This window comes from Aegilops tauschii, unplaced genomic scaffold, assembly GCF_002575655.3.
Source record: "Aegilops tauschii subsp. strangulata cultivar AL8/78 unplaced genomic scaffold, Aet v6.0 ptg000361l_obj, whole genome shotgun sequence".
Classification (NCBI taxonomy): Eukaryota; Viridiplantae; Streptophyta; class Magnoliopsida; order Poales; family Poaceae; genus Aegilops; species Aegilops tauschii.
This window is the reverse complement of record NW_027332609.1, coordinates 6297-25965: the sequence shown is the minus strand read 5'-3', so window position 1 is coordinate 25965 and position 19669 is coordinate 6297. Positions and strand designations below refer to the sequence as shown.

Sequence of the window (19669 nt, the reverse complement as noted above, 5' to 3'; positions counted from 1 at the left end):
ATCATCGCGCAATAAATCAACAAAACCTAAAGTCATTTCGCGTTCCCCTTCTAACTTACCTACTACTGTACCGGAGTGGATATGATCTCCCCCAGACATACGCAATGCTTTAGCTAATACACGGAAATGCATACCATGATTTTTCTGTCTATCAATAACTGCATGCATTGCACGGTGAATGTGAAGAAGTAGGCCATTGTCGCGGCAATAATGAGCCAAAGTAGTATTTGCGGTGAATCCCCCAGTTAAGTAGTCATGCATTACAATAGGAACCCCTAATTCTCTTGCAAATACAGCTCTCTTAATCATTTCTTCACATGTACCCGCAGTCGCATTCAAGTAATGCCCCTTGATTTCACCGGTTTCGGCCTGTGATTTATAAATAGCTTCGGCACAAAAGACAAAACGGTCTCTCCAGCGCATAAATGGTTGTGAGTTTACGTTTTCATCATCTTTGGTAAAATCAAGTCCACCACGTAGACACTCATAACACGCTCTACCATAATTTTTTGCGGATAATCCCAATTTTGGTTTAATAGTACATCCCAATAAAGGACGACCATACTTGTTCAACTTATCTCTTTCAACTTGGATACCATGAGGCGGGCCTTGGAAAGTTTTTGAATAAGTAGGGGGAATTCGTAGATCCTCCAAACGTAGAGCACGTAGGGCTTTGAAACCAAATACGTTACCTACAATGGAAGTAAACATGTTAGTAACGGAACCCTCTTCAAATAGGTCTAATGGATAAGCTACATAACAGATCCATTGGTTGTCTTCCCCAGCAACAGGCTCGATGTGATAGCATCGTCCTTTGTAACGATCAAGACTGGTAAGTCCATCAGTCCAAACAGTTGTCCATGTACCAGTAGAAGATTCGGCAGCTACTGCAGCCCCTGCTTCTTCGGGCGGAACCCCAGGCTGAGGACTTACTCGGAATGCTGCCAAGATATCAGTATCCTTAGTTTCATACTCTGGGGTGTAGTAAGTCAATTTATAATCTTTAACACCAGCTTGAAATCCAACACCTGCTTTAGTTTCTGTTTGTGGTGACATAAGTCCCTCCCTATAACTCTTGAATTAAGAATTCTCACAATAACAGGGTCTACTCGATGTTAATTAGGCGTAAATGAAACTTTAGAAAAAATCTCGTAAAACAAAAAAAAAGGATATTCAATTAATATAATATCAACTCATTAAAGAAAATTGAGGGCATGCTTAGGTTAATGAATATGTTTCATTCATATATAATGCGTACACCCTGTGTATGTTCTATCCTATAGGAATTCCACTATAGGAATTCGATAGGAATTGAGTTGTTGTTATGGTAAGTTAACACGGTTCGTTATTAAACCATGGATTTGATTTACCAAATCCATAATTATTGTATACTCTTTGATAGATATAGCGCAACCCAAATTAATTCCTAATCCTTATTTTACAAGTTCTTAATAGTTCTCTTTTCTTATTTTGAATGCAAATACCTAACTAAATACTAATAAAATTCTTTGTTGACAGCAATCTATGCTTCACAGTAGTATATATTTTGTATATCGAAGTCCTAGATAGGAAAGTAGAGTAGGCACAGATCCTCCACAAAAGGCAAAATGTATGTATATGAAAAAAAGATTGATTGAACTTTCCAACGGACTCATTCCATGAGTAAACGATTGAATGGGATTCGCTTGGGCAACGAAATCAAGTCCTGGTCCCCTTTTCTCTCTTATTGAATTAACTAATTCATTTCCTTTTTACTTTTGGATTTTTTTTGATTTGATTTGGCATTATTCAACAATAAAAAAAGAAAAATTTCGACAAATTCCTTTTTTTTAATTATGTGATAATTATGAGAACCAATCCTACTACTTCTCCTCCCGGGGTTTCCACAATTGAAGAAAAAAGTACAGGTCGTATCGATCAAATTATTGGACCCGTGCTGGATGTCACTTTTCCCCCAGGCAAGTTACCTTATATTTATAACGCTTTGGTAGTCCAGAGTAGAGACACTGCCGATAAGCAAATTAATGTGACTTGTGAGGTACAACAATTATTAGGAAATAATCGAGTTAGAGCTGTAGCTATGAGTGCTACGGACGGGTTGATGAGAGGAATGGAAGTGATTGACACGGGAGCTCCTCTCAGTGTTCCGGTCGGTGGAGCTACTCTCGGACGAATTTTCAACGTTCTTGGGGAGCCTGTTGACAATTTGGGTCCTGTAGATAGTAGTGCAACGTTCCCTATTCATAGATCTGCGCCTGCCTTTATCGAGTTAGATACGAAATTATCCATCTTTGAAACAGGTATTAAGGTCGTCGATCTTTTAGCTCCTTATCGACGTGGAGGAAAAATAGGACTATTTGGGGGGGCTGGAGTAGGTAAAACAGTACTGATCATGGAATTAATCAATAACATTGCTAAAGCTCATGGGGGCGTATCCGTATTCGGTGGAGTAGGGGAACGGACTCGTGAAGGAAATGATCTTTATATGGAAATGAAGGAATCCGGAGTAATTAATGAAAAAAATATTGAGGAATCAAAGGTAGCTCTAGTCTATGGCCAAATGAATGAACCACCGGGAGCTCGTATGAGAGTTGGTTTAACTGCCCTAACTATGGCGGAATATTTCCGAGATGTTAATAAGCAAGACGTGCTTTTATTTATCGATAATATCTTTCGTTTTGTTCAAGCAGGATCAGAGGTATCCGCTTTATTAGGGAGAATGCCCTCCGCAGTGGGTTATCAACCTACTCTTAGTACAGAAATGGGTTCTTTGCAAGAAAGAATTGCTTCTACTAAAAAGGGATCTATAACTTCGATTCAAGCAGTTTATGTACCTGCAGACGATTTGACCGACCCTGCCCCTGCCACAACATTTGCACATTTGGATGCTACTACCGTACTTTCCAGAGGATTAGCTTCCAAGGGTATTTATCCAGCAGTAGATCCTTTAGATTCAACCTCGACTATGTTACAGCCTCGGATCGTTGGCAACGAACATTATGAAACTGCGCAAAGAGTTAAGGAAACTTTACAACGTTACAAAGAACTTCAGGACATTATCGCAATTCTTGGCTTGGATGAATTATCGGAAGAGGATCGTTTAACTGTAGCAAGAGCAAGAAAAATTGAGCGTTTCTTATCACAACCGTTCTTTGTGGCAGAAGTTTTTACTGGTTCTCCAGGAAAGTATGTTGCTCTTGCGGAAACTATTAGGGGATTTCAACTAATCCTTTCCGGAGAATTAGACGGCCTACCTGAACAGGCTTTTTATTTGGTGGGTAACATCGATGAAGCTAGCACGAAAGCTATAACCTTAGAAGAGGAGAACAAATCGAAGAAATGAAATTAAATCTTTATGTACTGACTCCTAAGCGAATTATTTGGGATTGTGAAGTGAAAGAAATCATTTTATCCACTAATAGTGGCCAAATTGGCGTATTACCAAACCACGCCCCCATTAACACAGCAGTAGATATGGGTCCTTTGAGAATACGCCTCCTCAACGACCAATGGTTAACAGCGGTTCTGTGGAGCGGTTTTGCGAGAATAGTTAATAATGAGATCATCATTTTAGGAAATGATGCGGAACTGGGTAGTGATATTGATCCGGAAGAAGCTCAAAAGGCACTTGAAATAGCCGAAGCTAACTTGAGTAAAGCTGAGGGTACGAAAGATTTGGTTGAAGCGAAGCTCGCTCTCAGACGAGCTAGGATACGAATCGAGGCTGTCAATTGGATTCCCCCATCCAATTGAAGACAATCCAGTGGTTTATAGTTGATACAAAGAAAAAGGGAAGAGGGGTAGAAAAAGTTATTAGATAGTGAAGCGAAGTAAGTCCAATGCTATCTAGTAATTTTTCTACCTACTTACCTACTATTGGATTTGAACCAATGACTCCCGCCGTATGAAAGCAATACTCTAACCACTGAGTTAAGTAGGCAATTTATCACCACAAAGGAAGACCCATTACTTCGATCGATTATATATTGAATCCCTTTTCTAAGCAATACCGCTCTGTTATTGGTCTGTTATATACTAAATACTAAACTAAATACTAAACAGATACAGATCAAAGGGGTATCCTCTGGCATTAGAAAATATTCATCTTGACAAGAAATTATCTATATGTTAAGATATCTGTGATAAGGGCTATAGCTCAGTTCGGTAGAGCAACTCGTTTACACGTGCGCCAATGCTTTTCAAAGGAGCTTATTATGCAATGAACATAATCGATCTTATTGCAAAATCAATGTCTTACTTCATAGATTCGAGAGAATAGGAGAACAGTAGCCTGACAAACAGTCGGTTCAGTCCGATTCAGGTGCCAATTCAGGTGCCTAATCAAATAGAACCCTTATGGATTTGCTAGTTGATAAGGTAAATATCCAGCCCACTAAATGCTAGGCGTAATGAGGATAAGGGCCTCCAAAAAACTTCTTTTCGTTCTATGAACTTTAAGGTGTATGAAGTCTCATAGTTAACTCTTGCAGTGGAACGATAGAGACTCCATTTCACTTAGGTTGATTTAATTTAGACCGGAGGCAGACCTAAGTCAAGGTAATCCTCCTTTGAAACACTTTGGTATTGCTCCTAGATAGATCATAATACAAAAAATCAATCAGAGCACAGGGAGCCATCTCATTATCTTTCCGTAAAGAAAAACTATGGTGGACTAACTGATCTTTAAATCAGTTTATGAAAGAGCCCAATGCAAAAAAATGCATGTTGGGTCTTTGAAACAGTTCAAATCATTTCGATAATAATCCGTTTGATCTGTTTTACCGAGAAGGTCTACGGTTCGAATCCGTATAGCCCTAATATGCCCTTTTTTAGATTTTAGGATCTCTATCCTATGTTTTCTTTAGTTTAGTATAGTTTTCATTTTCTCATTAGTATTTGTTTATAGACTGGATAGGCGCCTGCGACATAGAATAGAGATAAAAGCATTACCAAAGGCTCATTCATCGAAAATCAAAATCATACAGACAGGAAAAGAAAAACGAATTTCTATCAAATCAATAGAAGAAAGGATCCTTTCCCTGATTTGAATCCCGTCCTCCTTCAAATAGGATATCTCTAGACTTCCCTATAATAACTGCAATGATTTTATCCATTTTGCGAATTCCTACTTTGTTTTAAGTATATTTATTACTTTGTTTATAGATACATTATGTAAATTGATCAACTTTAAATAGAAAAAATAAAGTAAAGAGTAAATAAGAAAACAGAATATTCTGTCTCATAGTTCTGAAATAGAGTTCTTTATTTTTATTTTATAGTATTACTTCTCATTAATTATACTGCATAGATTAGTCCTACTATCTTAATTAGGTTCTAATTTAGTAGTATTCTCATTTTTATTTAATAGTCTCTTATTATTTTATTATTAAATATTAAATAAAGGATAGAGCTATTCTTTTTTCTAGAGATTCTAGAGAAAGCGAGACAAAGTGAAACGAGAAAGTTTTCTTTATATAAGAATTAGATCTACATACACCATATCTAAATAGAATGGAAATCCAAAAGAAAGGGAGTTGGGATTCCATTGGATGAATCTTTAAAGAAGATGCAGCACAGAGGAAACAAAGGCTAAACTAAGCGCTTTTGTTTGAACAAAAAAGATTCTTGTTTCACCGAGGAAAAGAGAGAAGTTCTGGATAAATTGACAATGCTGAATTGAATTGACTAATTTAAGTTCCGCCTATTCCACATTAATGGGAGTACATTATGTTTCTGCTTCACGAATATGATATTTTTTGGACATTTCTAATAATAGCAAGCCTTATTCCTATTTTGGCATTTTCGATTTCAGGACTTTTAGCCCCGGTTAGTGAAGGACCAGAGAAGCTTTCTAGTTATGAATCGGGTATAGAACCCATGGGAGGGGCTTGGGTACAATTCCGAATACGCTATTATATGTTTGCGCTCGTTTTTGTTGTTTTTGATGTGGAAACCGTCTTTCTATACCCTTGGGCAATGAGTTTCGACGTATTGGGTGTATCCGTTTTTATCGAAGCTTTGATTTTCGTGCTTATCTTAGTTGTTGGTTTAGTTTATGCATGGCGAAAAGGAGCCTTGGAATGGTCTTAACTGAATATTTAGACAAAAAAAAAGAAGGAAAAGATTCTATTGAGACAGTTATGAATTTGAGTTTCCCTTACTTGACCAAACAAGTTCCAATTCTGTTATTTCAACTACACCAAATGATCTTTCGAATTGGTCAAGACTCTCCAGTTTATGGCCCCTTCTATACGGTACCAGTTGTTGTTTCATTGAATTTGCTTCATTAATAGGCTCACGATTCGACTTTGATCGTTATGGATTGGTACCAAGATCAAGTCCTAGGCAAGCAGACCTAATTTTAACAGCCGGTACGGTAACAATGAAAATGGCTCCCTCTTTAGTGAGATTATACGAGCAAATGCCTGAACCAAAATACGTCATTGCTATGGGAGCCTGTACTATTACAGGGGGAATGTTCAGTACGGATTCCTATAGTACTGTTCGGGGAGTTGATAAGTTAATTCCTGTGGATGTCTACTTGCCGGGCTGCCCACCTAAACCGGAGGCAGTTATAGATGCCCTAACAAAACTTCGTAAGAAGATATCGCGAGAAATAGTTGAGGATCGAACTCTATCTCAAAATAAAAATAGATGTTTTACTACCAGTCACAAGCTTTATGTTAGGCGCAGTACTCATACAGGAACTTATGAGCAAGAATTGCTCTATCAATCACCATCTACATTAGATATATCTTCTGAAACTTTTTTCAAATCCAAAAGTTCAGTACCTTCCTACAAATTAGTGAATTAGGAGAGGGGCTCTTTTGTGTAGAAAAATAAAAAGCAGGGCAATCTTTCAAACTTGCATCCGAAATGTGAAATATTTATACAAAGAGGGAGAGATGAAGACAATGCAGCAGGGTTGGTTATCTAATTGGCTAGTCAAACATGAGGTGGTTCATAGATCTTTGGGCTTTGATCACCGAGGAATAGAGACTTTACAAATAAAAGCAGGGGATTGGGATTCCATTGCTGTCATTTTATATGTATATGGTTACAATTATTTACGCTCCCAATGTGCTTATGATGTAGCACCCGGTGGATCTTTAGCTAGCGTGTATCATCTTACGAGAATACAATATGGTATAGATAATCCAGAAGAAGTCTGCATAAAAGTCTTTGCCCAAAAGGATAATCCTAGAATTCCGTCTGTCTTCTGGATTTGGAGAAGTGCCGATTTTCAAGAACGCGAATCTTATGATATGGTGGGAATCTCTTATGATAATCATCCGCGCCTTAAACGTATCCTAATGCCTGAAAGTTGGATAGGCTGGCCCTTACGTAAGGATTATATAACCCCCAATTTTTATGAAATACAAGATGCTCATTGAATGATAAGAAATTCATGCTCACTTATACAACACAACTCCAGATTTTATTCAAGTCAAGGAATATTTTTAGGTTCTTTTCCTAGATGAAACGGAATACCTATTTATAATTAATTCCTAATTATACAAAAGCATTCCAGATAGACTGAGCAAAAAAAGGGTTTCATTTGGATTCCCCTATTTTGAAAATCGCATATTAATTTCCTTCATATGAACAGAAAAATAGGATGACTCAAAGAAGTTCTCTACCAGGAACTTTGTACCGCGCACATTACTTAGCACAACTAGGAAAATAAGATAAGATAAAGATAAGCAAGACTAAAAAAATATTCGTCGGAATAGCGGAATACAAAATTAAGAAACGCAAAAAAATAAAGGGGAATCTCACCCCCTTCTTTATCATAAAGAAAAGATATATTTTAAAACTTCTTTAAAAAGAAGTGCCTCTATATTTATATTATAGATTTATCCACTTAGATGAATAAATATTATTAATGAATATGTATCACAATCCATCTCGAGGTATTTGGATCAATACCTATTCGGTGGATCTTTTTTTTTTCTCTGCCAGGAACCAGATTTGAACTGGTGACACGAGGATTTTCAGTCCTCTGCTCTACCAACTGAGCTATCCTGACCTTTTCTTGTGCATCATCCTAGTAGAGTATTTGTATCTATGTCAATTAAAAGGACTAAAAATTAATTAAAGTATTTCAAATTTAAAATTTGAAAATGGGGGGGTAGTCCTATGCATTGTGCATGGTTTACTTAAATAAAACTTAAAAATAGAGTGAATAACCAAGATTTCTTGCCGATACTCTAATAAAAAAGAAATCTATTCAATGAATAGGATAAGATCCATTGAGTTCTCTTCGCATTCCTTTGTGAAAGAGTAGAATGAGAAAGCTAATGAATCTTAAACCCATTGCATTGATAAAAAGAAAAAAAAGAGGATAAATAATAATAATATAGTATAGTTAGGGAATAAAAGAGGATTTGGGGATAGAGGGACTTGAACCCTCACAACTTATAAAGTCGACGGATTTTCCTTTTACTAGAAATTTCATTGTTGTCAGTATTGACATGTAGAATGGGACTCTCTCTTTGTCCTCGTCCGATTAATCCACTTTTTTAAAGATCTCGAAAACTTTGAATTTGAATTGAAGAATTTGATTATTCAATATTCGATTGGAGTGGATTCACAATAATGAAAAAAAAAAATTATGATATGAGTTTTTTATTTCATAATCATTATCATTTCTAATTTCATTTTTAAAAAAGATAAAGAACCTATATTATAATTATAATATAATATGAGTTCTGTGATTAATCGTTTGCTATGTCAGTATCTATACGTGTTTATTAAATGTATAAGGTATAAAACCCCTCTCTCTCTCTAATTTAGAATTAGAAGGAATTCCACTAACAACACAACGTAATTAACTCGATTCGTTAGAACAGCTTCCATTGAGTCTCTGCACCTATCCTTTTCCTTTGTATTCTAGTTCGAGAACCCCTTGTTTTCTCAAAACACGGATTTGGCTCAGGATTGCCCTTTTTTAATTCCAGGGTTTCTCTGAATTTGGAAGTTACCACTTAGCAGGTTTCCATACCAAGGCTCAATACAATCAAGTCCGTAGCGTCTACCGATTTCGCCATATCCCCATTTCCCTCTTCTTTGAGACCAGGATTCCTTGTGTAATTTCATCCATCTCTTAGTTTTTTTTTTGAATCATTGAGTTCATCACTCAACGTAGTCTAGCAGTTCAGTTCGACTCTATTTGAGAGACCTCGCTTGCTTATTGCAATTCAGAATTGAATTGATTCTATCCTTGATGTATTTGCAATTCAATCCGAATCAATATATCCAAAAGTTTTTATCTCCCCCACCTCCCGTCTTACTTTTTTATAGTATTCAAAATTATACTATAACGCTTGATATTTATTCTTTTTTTCTAATCAGAATTAGCAATTTTATTTACTCTGACTCTATGTTCCCCTTAGTGAAATATTAATCCTCAAATTATTAACAAATAATAAAGTCTATAATGATCAAATGAAAATACCAATAAATTCTATAATTTTATTTTTTAATATCCTATAGTTAAGCATATCAAGCTAACTTTATCTTTAAGAAGTTTTAGTATTTTTTTATTTTTATAAGTATAACTTCAAATTTAGAACTAGTTAATAGCTAAGATTAATAACTAATATCTGAGATTTTACGGATTTCCTATACTATACCTATTTCTATTTGTTACACTATTTCCGTTATGTAAGCCCACTTAGCTCAGAGGTTAGAGCATCGCATTTGTAATGCGAGGGTCATCGGTTCAAATCCGATAGTCGGCTTTTTTTTTTCTCTATCGATGTTCTACGAACAAGAATCTCTTTTTTTCCGAATTAAATGGAGAATCCAGGATCTTTTATGTTTTTTACCTTACAATTTTGCTAGATACAAAACAATAAAATAAATAATATATATACAAAAAATAAAGATTTTGATGAAATTCCATTTTTTTGGGTACTTTAGTTGATTTTACTCTGTTTATCCTGTAGTTTAATTCAGTTTTAATTTCGATGTATTCTGTAATGTAAATACAATGAAATTAATTGTGTAAAATGAAATTTCAATAAAATAAAAAAAGGAGTCTTCATGTCCCGTTATCGAGGACCTCGTTTAAAAAAAATACGCCGTCTGGGAGCTTTACCAGGACTCACTAGAAAAACACCTAAATCCGGAAGTAATCTTAAAAAAAAATTCAATTCTGGGAAAAAGGAGCAATATCGTATTCGTCTTCAAGAAAAACAGAAATTGCGTTTTCATTATGGTCTGACAGAACGACAATTACTTAGATATGTACATATCGCTGGAAAAGCAAAAAGGTCAACAGGCCAGGTTTTACTACAATTACTTGAAATGCGTTTGGATAATATCCTTTTTCGATTGGGTATGGCTTCAACCATTCCTGGGGCCCGCCAATTAGTCAACCATAGACATATTTTAGTTAATGGTCGTATAGTCAATATACCAAGTTTTCGTTGCAAACCCCGAGATATTATTACTACGAAAGATAACCAAAGATCAAAAGGTCTGGTTCAAAATTATATTGCTTCATCGGACCCGGGGAAATTGCCAAAGCATTTGGCGATTGACACGTTGGAATATAAAGGACTAGTAAATAAAATCCTAGATAGGAAGTGGGTCGGTCTCAAAATAAATGAGTTGTTAGTTGTAGAATATTACTCTCGTCAGACTTGAACTTAACGAAAAAAGGAAAGGTTCATAGAATTTTCTTCCCCTTCCCCTTTCCCCGAACTAAATCGCCCTAAGACCATTACCATTAATTTGTATTTTCCCATCAACTAGCTAAAATTGATTAACCCTAGGATTAGGATCCTTTTTTCTTTTTTCCTCTATGTGTATTTTACATACCACAGTAATTTGCTATAGAGAATTTCTAATTTCTATTAAATCAAAATAAGATAATATAAGATATTATTGCTGGAAAAAATTGTTATTTGATTTGATACATTGTGATCCTTAACGTTGATGAATTAAGAAAAACGGAAAGAGAGGGATTCGAACCCTCGGTAAACAAAAGTCTACATAGCAGTTCCAATGCTACGCCTTGAACCGCTCGGCCATCTCTCCTACATAACTTATTATGGAAAATAAACTGAGTGAATAGCGAGTTTTCTTATTCCTGCAGTACAGGTACAACCGCAACCACTCGGGGGTTCCATAGTTCTATTGGAAAAATTCCTTTTGATCTAAGTGGAAGGATACAGGATTTTTTACTAGAAATTGCGCTCGCTATAAAAAAAAAGTTTTAATTTGGGTTTTCCCGCAACTAAAGAAAAAGAAAATGGAAGAATTCTTCTTATTGCATAATAAAATAAAGAAACCTTAGAATTCCGTTTGCATAAGATACGCTACACCATACTATCGAAATCAAAAATAGGGTATGAGACAATTAATAACTTTGAAAACACGAAATAGTTGATAACATAAGTTGTTGTTCAGAAATAGCAAAGTGGAATGAAATCCAGTCTTAGTCAAATATTTCATATCTCTTCGTGTCCAAGCAGAAGGAAAAGGATACAATTTGAGCTGAGCGGAAAATCCATATCTCTATCTCTCTTATCCATTTAAAGCATATGGATTTAGAGTAGAGCATATGGATCAATCTATTTATAATTATAAGAATCGAATGTGTTTGTTTTTATGTTATTTTGTGAAGGAATGAAAACAATTCTATATAGAATGGGTTGGGAATTATGCCTAGATCCCGTGTAAATGGAAATTTCATTGATAAGACCTCCTCAATTGTAGCCAATATTTTATTGCGAATAATTCCGACAACCTCAGGAGAAAAAAAGGCATTTACTTATTATAGAGATGGTGCGATTTGACTCTTTTTTTTTGCTTTTTTTTAGCCCTACCTATACCTCAGTCTTACGAAAAAGAGAGGGGGTTGGCATAGAGAGAACCAAATTTGTAAAGCAAACAAACCCACGCTTCGGGAAGGTGAGGCGAACTAACAATTCCTTCCGTCGTGTATCCTCGATTGATGCGGCTTCAGATACTTCAATTGTAGATTTGAGTATTGAGCGAAAGGTTACACCTACAGGATATGGTATGGTATGGATTACAGGCCAATCCTACTCTATTAGTATCCGTAGGCAGCATAGGGGAGAAAAGCACTACACCTAGAAATAGGAATCAACAAGAGAAAAACTTTGTTAGAAATTACCCCTTTCCTGATCGGTATCAGGGCTGGGAAGAATGGTTGGGATAACAAACAACCATCAGGTTTGTACTTTGGATACCCCTATAACCATCAAAGATCGTTGAAGTAGCTAATTCCTCTAAATAGGAGGCGTTGAGAACAAAGAAATTATTGGAGCTATCGTTTTCCTCTAGCATTAATAGAATTCATTGGTGTTAAGAAAAACCTCTTGTGGGAAGGTTGGCTAGAGATTTCTTGGAAAAATACCAGCCCCTTTCGGTTCATAATGAGACGGGACTAATTCTATTTTGATTCTATAGATTATTTCGCTTAGTACTATTATGTACAGAAGGGAGGAGCCGTATGAGATGAAAACCTCATGTACGGTTTTGGAACGGAGATTTTTTGAATAGAATGAACGACCGTAACGGATGTTGGCTCAATCCGAAGGAAATTATGCGGAAGCTTTGCAAAATTATTATGAAGCTACGCGACTAGAAATCGATCCCTATGATCGAAGTTATATACTCTATAACATAGGCCTTATACACACAAGCAATGGAGAGCATACAAAGGCTTTGGAATATTATTTCCGGGCACTAGAACGAAACCCCTTCTTACCGCAAGCTTTTAATAATATGGCCGTGATCTGTCATTACGTGCGACTATCTCCACTATAGAAAGAAAAAAAAAAAGAGAGGATCAAATTTTCTAGTAAATACTAGAAAAAAGGGCTTTCTACATAGGGATCGTAAAAACAACGATTTTTCCCTATCAGCTGTAGGAAGGAAGGACACTTCACGAGAATCAAAAAACGAAGAAAGTATGGCCTATACTACTACTCTATGGATAAAGTTTCTCAAATTGATAGAGAAAGCACCGTAAAGATCAATTAGTGAGCGACTGGGTCGATACAACTAAAAAAAACTGCTTACTTATCCCATGATATGGGGCAAAATTTAGGAATCCGCTTATGTAATAGAGCCGATCCACTAAGGGATTAAGCAGCGGTGTAGTATCAGATCCCAAAGATAGTAAGTTCTTTTTTCTTTCTTATGGAAAAAAGTCTTTTTCAAGGATTCTATAGAGATTTCATATATGAAAACGGGATAGTTACCTTTCAGAAAATTTGAACGAAGGCTCTATATCTATCTATGCTTCATTCTTCTGAAGGTGGGAAAAAAGATCAAACTGATTATTGATAAAAATTAGGGTTTGAAACTTAGGTAATTAATTTCTTCTGCTTAACCCAAGAACAAATTGGATCGATTTTTGATAAATCGAATTCAGTTAAGATAGGGGAAATTCAGATAGCAATTTCTGAGCCGTATGAGGTAGGAAACTCTCAAGTACGGTTCTAAGGGAAGGAACTTCCTATTCCGACCGAGGAGAACAGGCCATTCTACAGGGTGATTCGGAAATTGCGGAAGCTTGGTTTGATCAAGCTGCTGAATATTGGAAACAAGCTATAGCGCTTACTCCGGGAAATTATATTGAAGCACAGAACTGGTTGAAGATTACGAAGCGCTTTGAATTTGAATAAGACCATGCTCCTTCTTTTTCATAAAATGGGTGGTTTGGTTGTTGATCCATTAATCAAATAAATTAGGTCGTAAGATCGAATCAAGAATTTCATTATATCCATTTCTTATACCTTCTATTTTATATGATATTTCATAAGAATAAACCATAGGGATAGGGTCTAGAATAGAAGTAATAAACTGAATAAAAAGAGGGGGCAATCTAAATATTGCTAATATATTAGGACCATCTTATTAATAATTCTAATGAGTTATCTTGGAATTTAGAATCAAATAAAAAACCCTATATTATGCTCAAGGAAAGTAGATATAGATAGGAGCTTATGCCCTCAAAAAAAAATACACTAGTTTCTTAAATTAAAAATAAAAAAGATTTTTTTCTTACGTCGAGAAATATTTGTTTTTCAAGATAAACAATGTCCGTTAGGCACCTAATCTTTATGTCATAATAGACCCGAACACTTGCCTCGGATTGACTTCAATATATAATTGCTCCAGTGAATAACTAAAAAAAAATAGAAGGATGGTAGATAGTAAAGAAAAGAACTAATCACAATATCTATCTTTCAAAATCTATCTTTCAAAATCTATCTTTCAAAATATATATCTTTCAAAGATTCACTAAAAAGACAGTTGGCGGGTCTCTTTGTATGTCTTGTCCGGAAAGAGGAGGACTTAATGATTATTCGTTCGCCGGAACCAGAAGTAAAAATTGTTGTGGATAGGGATCCTGTAAAAACATCTTTTGAGGAATGGGCCAGACCCGGCCATTTCTCAAGAACACTAGCTAAGGGCCCTGATACTACCACTTGGATCTGGAACCTACATGCTGATGCTCACGATTTCGATAGTCATACTGGTGATTTGGAGGAGATTTCTCGAAAAGTCTTTAGTGCTCATTTCGGGCAACTTTCCATTATCTTTCTTTGGTTGAGTGGCATGTACTTTCATGGCGCCCGTTTTTCCAATTATGAAGCATGGCTAAGTGATCCTACTCACATTGGACCCAGTGCTCAGGTAGTTTGGCCTATAGTAGGGCAAGAAATATTGAATGGTGATGTAGGCGGGGGTTTCCGAGGAATCCAAATAACCTCTGGTTTTTTTCAGCTTTGGCGAGCATCTGGAATAACTAGTGAATTACAACTCTATTGTACTGCAATTGGTGCATTGATTTTTGCAGCGTTAATGCTTTTTGCTGGTTGGTTCCATTATCACAAAGCCGCTCCCAAATTGGCCTGGTTCCAAGATGTAGAATCCATGTTGAATCACCACTTAGCGGGATTATTAGGACTTGGGTCTCTTTCTTGGGCGGGGCACCAAATTCATGTATCTTTACCAATTAACCAATTTCTTGACGCTGGGGTGGATCCTAAAGAGATACCACTTCCTCATGAATTTATCTTGAATCGGGACCTTTTGGCTCAACTTTATCCTAGTTTTGCCGAAGGAGCAACCCCTTTTTTCACTTTAAATTGGTCCAAATACGCAGAATTTCTGACTTTTCGCGGAGGACTAGATCCAGTAACCGGTGGTCTCTGGCTGACCGATATTGCGCACCATCATTTAGCTATTGCTATTCTTTTCCTAATCGCAGGTCATATGTATAGGACCAATTGGGGTATTGGCCATGGACTTAAAGATATTTTGGAGGCTCACAAGGGCCCATTTACAGGACAAGGCCATAAGGGTCTTTATGAAATCTTAACAACGTCATGGCATGCTCAATTATCTCTTAACCTAGCTATGCTAGGCTCTACAACCATTGTTGTAGCTCATCATATGTATTCTATGCCTCCCTATCCATACCTAGCTACTGACTATGGTACACAACTTTCCTTGTTCACACACCACATGTGGATTGGCGGATTTCTAATAGTCGGTGCTGCTGCACATGCAGCAATTTTTATGGTAAGAGACTATGATCCAACTACTCGATACAACGATCTATTAGATCGCGTCCTTAGACACCGCGATGCAATCATATCCCACCTTAACTGGGTATGTATATTTCTAGGTTTTCACAGTTTTGGCTTGTACATTCATAATGATACCATGAGTGCTTTAGGCCGTCCACAAGATATGTTTTCGGATACTGCCATACAATTACAACCTATCTTTGCTCAATGGGTACAAAATATCCATGCTACTGCGCCTGGCGTAACAGCTCCTGGTGCAACAACAAGTACTAGCTTAACGTGGGGAGGCGGCGAGTTAGTAGCAGTAGGTGGCAAAGTGGCTTTGTTACCTATTCCATTAGGAACCGCAGATTTTTTAGTCCATCACATTCATGCATTTACCATACATGTGACTGTATTAATACTTTTGAAAGGTGTTTTATTTGCTCGGAGTTCCCGTTTGATACCCGATAAAGCAAATCTAGGTTTTCGCTTTCCTTGCGATGGGCCTGGCCGAGGGGGAACATGTCAAGTATCCGCCTGGGATCATGTTTTCTTAGGTTTATTCTGGATGTACAATGCAATTTCGGTAGTCATTTTCCATTTCAGTTGGAAAATGCAGTCGGATGTTTGGGGTACTATAAGTGATCAAGGGGTGGTAACTCATATTACAGGGGGAAACTTTGCACAGAGTTCCATTACGATTAATGGGTGGCTTCGAGATTTCTTGTGGGCACAGGCATCGCAAGTCATTCAGTCTTATGGTTCTTCATTATCTGCATATGGTCTTTTTTTCTTAGGTGCTCATTTTGTCTGGGCCTTCAGTTTAATGTTTTTATTCAGCGGCCGTGGTTATTGGCAAGAACTCATTGAATCTATCGTTTGGGCTCATAACAAATTAAAAGTTGCTCCTGCTACTCAGCCTAGAGCCTTGAGCATTATACAAGGACGCGCTGTAGGAGTAACCCATTACCTTCTGGGTGGAATTGCCACGACATGGGCATTCTTCTTAGCGAGAATTATTGCAGTAGGATAGTGGCTAGGAGGATTTGAAAGGCATTATGGAATTAAGATTTCCCAGGTTTAGCCAAGGCTTAGCTCAGGACCCCACTACTCGTCGTATTTGGTTTGGTATTGCTACCGCACATGATTTCGAAAGTCATGATGATATTACTGAAGAACGTCTTTATCAGAACATTTTTGCTTCTCACTTTGGGCAATTAGCAATAATCTTTCTATGGACGTCCGGAAATCTGTTTCATGTAGCTTGGCAAGGAAATTTTGAATCATGGATACAGGATCCTTTACACGTAAGACCTATTGCTCATGCGATTTGGGATCCTCATTTTGGTCAACCCGCTGTGGAAGCCTTTACTCGAGGAGGTGCTGCTGGTCCAGTGAATATTGCTTATTCTGGAGTTTATCAGTGGTGGTATACAATAGGATTACGCACCAATGAGGATCTTTATACTGGAGCTCTTTTTCTATTATTTCTTTCTACGCTGTCCTTAATAGCGGGTTGGTTACATCTACAACCCAAATGGAAACCAAGCCTTTCGTGGTTCAAAAACGCGGAATCTCGTCTCAATCATCATTTGTCAGGACTTTTCGGGGTAAGTTCTTTGGCTTGGACAGGACATTTAGTTCATGTTGCTATTCCCGCATCCAGGGGGGAGTACGTTCGATGGAATAATTTCTTAGATGTATTACCCTATCCCCAGGGGTTGGGACCCCTTTTGACGGGTCAATGGAATCTTTATGCCCAAAACCCTGATTCGAGTAATCATTTATTTGGTACCGCTCAAGGAGCGGGAACTGCCATTCTAACTCTTCTTGGGGGATTCCACCCACAAACGCAAAGTTTGTGGCTGACCGATATGGCTCACCATCATTTAGCTATTGCATTTATTTTTCTCATTGCCGGTCACATGTATCGAACTAACTTCGGAATTGGGCACAGTATTAAAGATCTTTTAGAAGCGCATACTCCTCCGGGGGGTCGATTAGGGCGTGGGCATAAGGGCCTTTATGACACAATCAACAATTCGATTCATTTTCAGTTAGGTCTTGCTCTAGCTTCTTTAGGGGTTATTACTTCCTTAGTAGCTCAACATATGTACTCTTTACCTCCTTATGCATTCATAGCACAAGACTTTACTACTCAAGCTGCTTTATATACTCATCACCAATATATTGCAGGGTTCATCATGACAGGGGCTTTTGCTCATGGAGCTATTTTTTTCATTAGGGATTACAATCCGGAACAGAATGAGGATAATGTATTGGCAAGAATGTTAGACCATAAAGAAGCTATCATATCTCATTTAAGTTGGGCTAGCCTCTTTCTAGGATTCCATACCTTGGGCCTTTATGTTCATAACGACGTCATGCTTGCTTTTGGTACTCCAGAAAAGCAAATCTTGATCGAACCTATATTTGCCCAATGGATACAATCTGCTCATGGCAAGACGACATATGGGTTCGATATACTCTTATCTTCAACGAATGGCCCCGCTTTCAATGCGGGTCGAAGCCTATGGTTGCCCGGATGGTTGAATGCTGTTAATGAGAATAGTAATTCGCTTTTCTTAACAATAGGACCTGGGGATTTCTTGGTTCATCATGCTATTGCTCTAGGTTTGCATACAACTACATTGATTTTAGTAAAGGGCGCTTTAGATGCACGCGGTTCCAAATTAATGCCAGATAAAAAGGATTTTGGATATAGTTTTCCTTGTGACGGCCCAGGGCGCGGCGGTACTTGTGATATTTCTGCTTGGGACGCATTTTATTTGGCAGTTTTCTGGATGTTAAATACCATTGGGTGGGTTACTTTTTATTGGCATTGGAAACATATCACATTATGGCAGGGCAACGTTTCACAATTTAATGAATCCTCCACTTATTTGATGGGATGGTTAAGAGATTACCTATGGTTAAACTCTTCACAACTTATCAATGGATATAATCCTTTTGGGATGAATAGTTTATCGGTATGGGCGTGGATGTTCTTATTTGGACATCTTGTTTGGGCTACTGGATTTATGTTCTTAATTTCCTGGCGGGGGTATTGGCAGGAATTAATTGAGACTTTAGCATGGGCTCATGAACGCACACCTTTAGCTAATTTAATTCGCTGGAGAGATAAGCCCGTGGCTCTTTCCATTGTGCAAGCAAGATTGGTTGGATTAGCTCACTTTTCCGTGGGTTATATATTCACTTATGCAGCTTTCTTGATTGCCTCAACATCAGGCAAGTTTGGTTAATTTAGTTTGTTTTTTTGTACTGTATCAGCACCTAGTTCATTACTCTTGATAGAGAGGGAGGATCTGCCTTTTTAGATTTCTTTTTCTATTTATTTTTCCATCTAGGATTAGAACCGTATACTTGGTAATAATAGCAACGACACATTATGGCAAAAAAAAGTTTGATTCAGAGGGAGAAGAAGCGGCAGAAATTAGAACAGAAATATCATTTGATTCGTCAATCTTTAAAAAAAAAGATAAGAAGCAAAGTTTCTCCCTTGAGTTTGAGTGAAAAAACGAAAATGCGAGAAAAATTGCAATCCCTACCGCGTAATAGTGCACCTACACGCCTTCATCGACGTTGTTTTTTGACCGGAAGACCTAGAGCTAACTATCGACATTTTGGGCTATCCGGACACGTACTTCGAGAAATGGTTTATGAGTGTTTGTTACCGGGTGCAACAAGATCCAGTTGGTAAGGATAAAATACCCTTTCGTATTTGTATGGATTTCTGGAATTGATAATCATAGAGGAGCCCTCTTTACCATTCTGTATAAATGGACTATTCTATTTGTATAGATATTGGTAGAGGGGCGTATCCAACCCTCTTTTATCCACTAGTTACCCCTCTTTAGTTTAAGAGTATAGAGCAGTTTGGTAGCTCATAAGGCTCATAACCTTGGGGTTGCGGGTTCGATTCCCACTACCGGCTCCATACTCCTTCTTTATGATATATGCATGATATAATATATACATCATGCATTTGTATCTGGATTTTTTGATTTCCTAAAAGAGTTTTGGTCTAACAGTTTTTTCTCGGAAGAAGCAAAAAAATAAAAGAAAGAATAAAATATGAAAGAAAA

The 19669-nt window shown here is 37.2% G+C and overlaps 3 non-coding genes across 3 annotated transcripts; 1 reads left to right on the top strand and 2 right to left on the bottom strand.

Annotated features, from left to right (window-relative positions):
• Positions 1 to 7956: 7956 nt before the first annotated feature.
• On the bottom strand, positions 7957 to 8029 carry TRNAF-GAA (transfer RNA phenylalanine (anticodon GAA)). Its single transcript has one exon. It is a non-coding gene; the product is annotated as a tRNA-Phe (tRNA).
• Positions 8030 to 9670: 1641 nt separating this feature from the next.
• Positions 9671 to 9743, top strand: TRNAT-UGU (transfer RNA threonine (anticodon UGU)). The gene has a single exon. It is a non-coding gene; the product is annotated as a tRNA-Thr (tRNA).
• A 1216-nt stretch (positions 9744 to 10959) lies between these two features.
• On the bottom strand, positions 10960 to 11046 carry TRNAS-GGA (transfer RNA serine (anticodon GGA)). The gene has a single exon. It is a non-coding gene; the product is annotated as a tRNA-Ser (tRNA).
• Positions 11047 to 19669: the final 8623 nt, after the last annotated feature.